Genomic DNA, 6,000 nt, shown 5'->3' on the forward strand with positions numbered 1-6,000 from the left:
CAACGTTTTTCCAGACATGGCTCCTCAGGAAAGAGAAACAAAAGCAAAAATAAACTATTAGGACTACACCAAAATAAAAAGCATTTGTACAGTGAAGGAAACCATTTACCAAATGAAGAGGTATCCTACTGAATGAAAGAAGATATTTGCTAATGATATACTTGATAAAAGGTTAATATCAAAATATATAAAGAACTTATACATGTTAACACCAAAAGCTCCCAAATAATCCAATTTCAAAGTGGGCAGAGGACCTGAATAGATATTTTTCAAAAGATATTTTGAAAAAGATATTTTTCAAAATGGCCCACAGACACATGAAAAATTACTCAGCATCAATGGACATGAAAAATTACTCAGCATAAAAAATTACTCCTAGCTGTCAGGAGAGGCAAATCAAAACCACAAGGAGATGTCACCTCACCTGTTAGAGTGGCTAGAATAAAACAAACAAGCAAACAAACAAGAAATACCAAGTTCTGGCAAGTATGTGGAGAAAATAGAACCCTAGTACACTATTGGTGGGAATTTAAATTGGTATATCTGCTGGGGTAAACAGAATGGAGGTTCCTCAAAAAGTTAAAAATAGAAATACCATATGATCCAGTAATCCCATTACTAGATATATCCCCAAAGAAAACAAAAACGCTAATTAAAAAAAAAAAAATACATGCACCCTCATATTTCTTGCAGCATTTCAACAATAGCCAAGATATGGAAGCTATCTAAGTGTTCACCAATAGAATAATGGATAATGTTGTACACACACACACACACAGGAATAGTACTCAGCCATAAAAAGAGAATGAGAACTTGCCATTTGTGACAACATGGATGGACCCAGAGGGTATTACGCTAAGTGAAATAAGTCAAACAGAGAAAGACAAATACCATATCATTTTACTGGTATGTGGAATTAAAAAACAAAACAAATAGAACAAACAACAAATGTTGAAACAAATGTATAAATACAGAGAACAAACCAGTGGTTTCCAGAGGGGTGGGGGATAGAGGATGGACAAAATGGGTGAAAGAGAGTAGGAGGTACAGACTTTCAGTTACGAACTAAGTCATGGGGATGCAAGGTACATGATAACGAACATAATCAATGGTATTGTAATAGTGTTGCATGATGACAGGTGGTAGCTACATTTGTGGTGAACATAGCATAATGTATAGAGTTGAAATCACTATGCTGTAGCCCTGAAACTAATGTAACATTGTGTGTCAATTAAATCTCAATAAAATAAAACAAAAATATACAATTAAACCAAAAATTTACAAAAAATAATTCCTCATATCAACACATTTTTCCTTCCTTTTGGGGGGGCATAGTTTATATGCGGCCATTATATAAATATCCCATTCTTTATTACCTAGATCTCTTGATCAATTTTTCCTATTGTTTACCTTTTCACTATGAAAAAAAGTTATAAATATTCTTAGAAATTTCTAAGTCTGTAGGTACTATTATTTCTGGTACAAAACCCTAGAGTTAGAATTTTCAAGTCAAAAGGTAGATACACTGTACCTATTGTTTTTATTGACACCAAATTATACTCCAAAGATTTTGGATTGATTTGCACAATTTCTAAGACTATATGATAGGAGTACTCTTGATTTCCTCATCCACTACCATCCAAACTTATAATCAAAAGTTTATTTACTTTTAAATTGAAGAGAACAAAATGAAGATATTTTAAAAGAGAAATCAATTGGAAAACTGGTGAAATGGAAAATCTTTTAAAAGATAAGAATTAACCAAAACTGACTCAAAAAGATGTTAAACACTGAAAATTCCTCAATATGTTGAATAAATTGAATACATAATTTAAAATCTTCCCACCTGGAAACCTATAGGTTCAGGTTACTTTACTAGTGCACGATACCAAATATTTAAGGAAGTAATAATACCAATTCTACACAAAATCTCGAAAATTATGGAGAAGGGAACACTGCTGAATTCATCTTATTAGGCTAGAATTATCTTAATACCAAAGGCATCACAAGAAAATAAATCTGAAAACCAATATCTCTAGTGAACATAGATGAAAAATCCTTAATGAAATATTAGAAAATCAAATCCAGCAATATCTAAAAATAATAGCATACTATAGCAAAGTCATGACTTTACTCCAAAAATGCAAATATTATTTAACATTTGGAAATTAATCAATATAATTTCCCATGTTAATGGAAGTAAAGAGAAAAACCACAGGATCATTTCAATAGGAGCATAAAATGTATTTTACGAAAATCAACATCCACTGATTTAAAAACCTGAGCAAATAGACTCAAAAATAATATTCTTTAACCTATAAATAGAACCTAACATAAAACCTAGTACTGACATGAAATTTAGGAATGAAAGACTCAATGTTTTCCCCTTAGGGAACATGGGGAGGAAGGCAAGGATATCTGTTCTCACTTCTACTCAACATTGTACTTAGCTAATGAAATAAATCAAGATAATGAAATTAAAAGCATACAGTTAGAAAATAAAATTATCTATTTACATATTACATAATCCTGTATGTAAAAAATCTTAAGAAATCCACAAAGAGTACTAGAACTAAGTGATTAGCAAAGTCACAGGACAAAAGCTAAATATACAAAAATCTGTTCTATTGCTATATTCTAGCAAGAACACTGGAAATGGAAATAAAATCTATAATATACAATAAAATCCAAAAACATGAAAAACTAAGGGATATATTTTACAAACTATGTGCAAGAGTTAGGGCTGTAAAATGTTGCTGAGAGAAATTAAAGAAGACCTAAATAGATGAAGAAATATTCTATTTTCATGAATCAGAAGGCCCAATTTTGTTAGAAAGTCAATTCTTAGTCTAAAAATTCAACACAATTTTAATCAAAATCTGAGGAGCCTTTTTTTTTTAACTTTGAAATGCTGACTCTAAGATTTATATGCAAATATAAAGGATCTAGAATAGCCAAATAATATTTAAAAAGAACAAAGCTGGGGGCCTCACAAATCTTATTTAAAGACTTACTATAAAGCCTACAATAATTGAGAGTGTGTTATTGACATAATATCATGTAGATCAGTGGATATATACACCAATGAAATAGAACAGAGAATTCAGACACAGACCCAAACATGTATCTTCAATTGATTTTAATAGTATTTAGTAGTGTTGAGGGAGTAGCAATATGCTTTCTATCATCATCACCCATTTCTGTCCAGAAAGACCTAAAAACTTCTTTGCAATCAAAGCTCTGTCCTGAAAACTCAGTTCTAGACTCAGGTCCTACAGAAAGATTGCCAGGTCAACTCTGTCTGGCCCTTGTGGGACTTAAACACTTGGGACCCATTTGCACTGTCTTCATGGGAAAGCTTTTGCTTCATATTCTGTGTATTTTTTTTGTCTGTGGGTGGGGCTAAGTTGGGTGACATCCACAAAGTCTGAAGTTCTCTGGGGAGAAGGACTGTCACTCAGAGTTAACTAGGGAGCTTCATTCTCTATCATATTGCCTTCATCTCTAAGGTGTACATCTTCTCACAAAAGTCAGAGGCAGGCCCTTTAGGCTGCCCAGTTCCCAAGATGTTTCTATCAGGGGCCCTGCCTCTAAGAAGAAGATATCTCTTCTTAAGCTTACTGTTTTGATTCTCCAACTTCTACAGATGACACTGGAGAATTCAGACAAGAGGGTGATGTGGTCCAATGCCTACGTTCCCTACTTCTCCTGACCTCAAATCCTGGATCTGGGAGTGAGACAAAATCTCCAAATGAAAACTGTATCTAACCCTGACCATCTATTCAGTCTGCCATAATTTCAGTCCAGGAAGGGTCAGAGAGTATACACTGCCATGGAACCAGTTTAAGTCATCTGCTGCTAGGTCTCTATCCTTTTCTTCATTCAGATCTTTTTTCTCAAATATTACTTCCTCAGAACATAAGACTGCTCATTATTCTAAGGAATAATATTGGTGCCTTATAATCCCCGGAGGACTCCTTATTTTCCCATCATTCTACTGAAGAACACTCTGCTGGAGTCCGTTTCCCATCCAGCATAAGCTTGCCTCTAAATCACATCAAGAAACCAGGAGCTTTTACGTGTGAGGGGTGGAGAGAACCAAGAACACTCATCCTTGGGAGAGAAGGGGCAAAGACAGCAACTGTCCCCTCTGGTCTCCGGAAGAACTTCTTTTCCATGTTCCTGACCCTCATCAATATTGCTGCCCTGGTCTTTGTGGTGATACAGGGTAAGGCTTTAATTAGGAAATTAACATAGAGTTAGAGATATTGTAGCTTGAGGTATTATTCATCTAGCAGTGCTATTCTAGCTGTACAAAAGTCCCTTTCCACTCCTGCCAGCTGTAAAATACCACCCAAGAGCAGCGAACCACATTCTCATGTCCTTCATGTTACAGAATGAACTGATTAGGCAGAAATCTCGACATGAATTTCTTAATGTGAACAGCTCGAGAAGAAGACACTTAGAGGCTAAGGTGTGTGGTTTAGGCTTACATATGGCTTGAGCTCCTGTACAGCACAGACATAAGGACTGCATTTGAATTTATCAGTGCTGGCTATAGATTTTAGACCTACTGTTATGGGTTATCAGTAGGATGGATAGAAGCTAAAGGAAGGACAAAGCTTCTTCTTTAAACTGGAATACCACTGCTAGTGGTCAAGTCACAGCATTAGATAAAGATTTTATAGGGCCAGAGAGAGAGCCAGAGTATAACTATATACAGCTTTGCTTTTTCCATTTCTGATAGTTTGTATTATAGTGTTTATTTCCTTTGACAATTGGAAGTTTTTGAAATTATCCTTTCAGTAAACTTAAATTCTAAGGCAGCATAAAGTTGTGAAATATTTGCACACACATAAACACACACACATATTTACACACTCCACGTGTTGGCCCTGAAGAAGTGTGGAGCAATGATGGGCCAGAAAAATTTGAGACCATTGGCAGCCATAGGATAACAATAACAATGACAACAGTTGTTTGTGGAGCACTTGGTATGCACCAGTCACTTACTAAATAGTTCACTCATTTAATCTTTGCAATAACCCTAGAGGCCAGTGCCATCATTATCTTCATCTTACTGAGTAAAGTGAGGTTCAGAGAGCATGTTATAAAGAGCAGATTAATTTCCACAAGTAAGTTTCAGATCAGTGTTCAAACACAGGGTCATAGCTTATACCCCAAACCACCATGAAAGAATGACATGAGTCTGGAGGGGAGGCACTCCCCTGGAGGGGAGACACTGTGGCAACAAAGTAACACCATGAGGTAGGATGCTAACAACCTTCTAGTCACTGGCAGGGTAGCCACCTGGTTCTGAGGCTTATCTCCATGACCCTCTGTATCTTTTCAACTCCCCATCTTGACAAGCACATATTAGAGACCCTATCCAAGGAAGCTACTTTATTTACTCAAAACTCTAATTTTCTATTAATTTCATGATCATTAGCTAGAGAAATGGGAATGAGTGAAGGTCCTCAATAGAGAGACAACCCAGAAAGTCTTGAAGGGACCCTTCAAAAGGAATCTTGTTACACAATCTCTGAGTCATAACTAGACGCCCCCAGCACCAACATTTAGCCCAGAGTTACAATAATTCTCTTTCTCCCCATGTTTCCTCTCCTCCCTATGCTTTTCTTTTTCTCCCTCTCACACATTTGGTCTTCCTCTCTTAATTCTGTGTTCTTCTTTTGTTTCCTTCTTTCCTATTCCTGAAATGTTGTTGTCTGCTACTCTACAGTAGTAGAGTACTTAATCCTTAATCCACTCCTGTCTCCCTCCTTATCAGTGGCTTTCCATGCTCTAATTCTATGACCCCCCACCTGCCCTGTCTATGATTCTCTCATATTCCCATGTAGTTTTCTCTCTTTCTATTTATCACTGGCCACTGACTTTGTCTTGCTCTCCCGGTTCTTTTTCTGTCTGTTTCATGGTCAGTGATATTCTCTCTCTCCTCTTTCTCCCCTTCTCTCTTTCTTTGTCTCTCTGTCTTGCTATCTT

The sequence above is a fragment of the Lutra lutra genome, chromosome 11 (assembly GCF_902655055.1).
Source record: "Lutra lutra chromosome 11, mLutLut1.2, whole genome shotgun sequence".
Classification (NCBI taxonomy): Eukaryota; Metazoa; Chordata; class Mammalia; order Carnivora; family Mustelidae; genus Lutra; species Lutra lutra.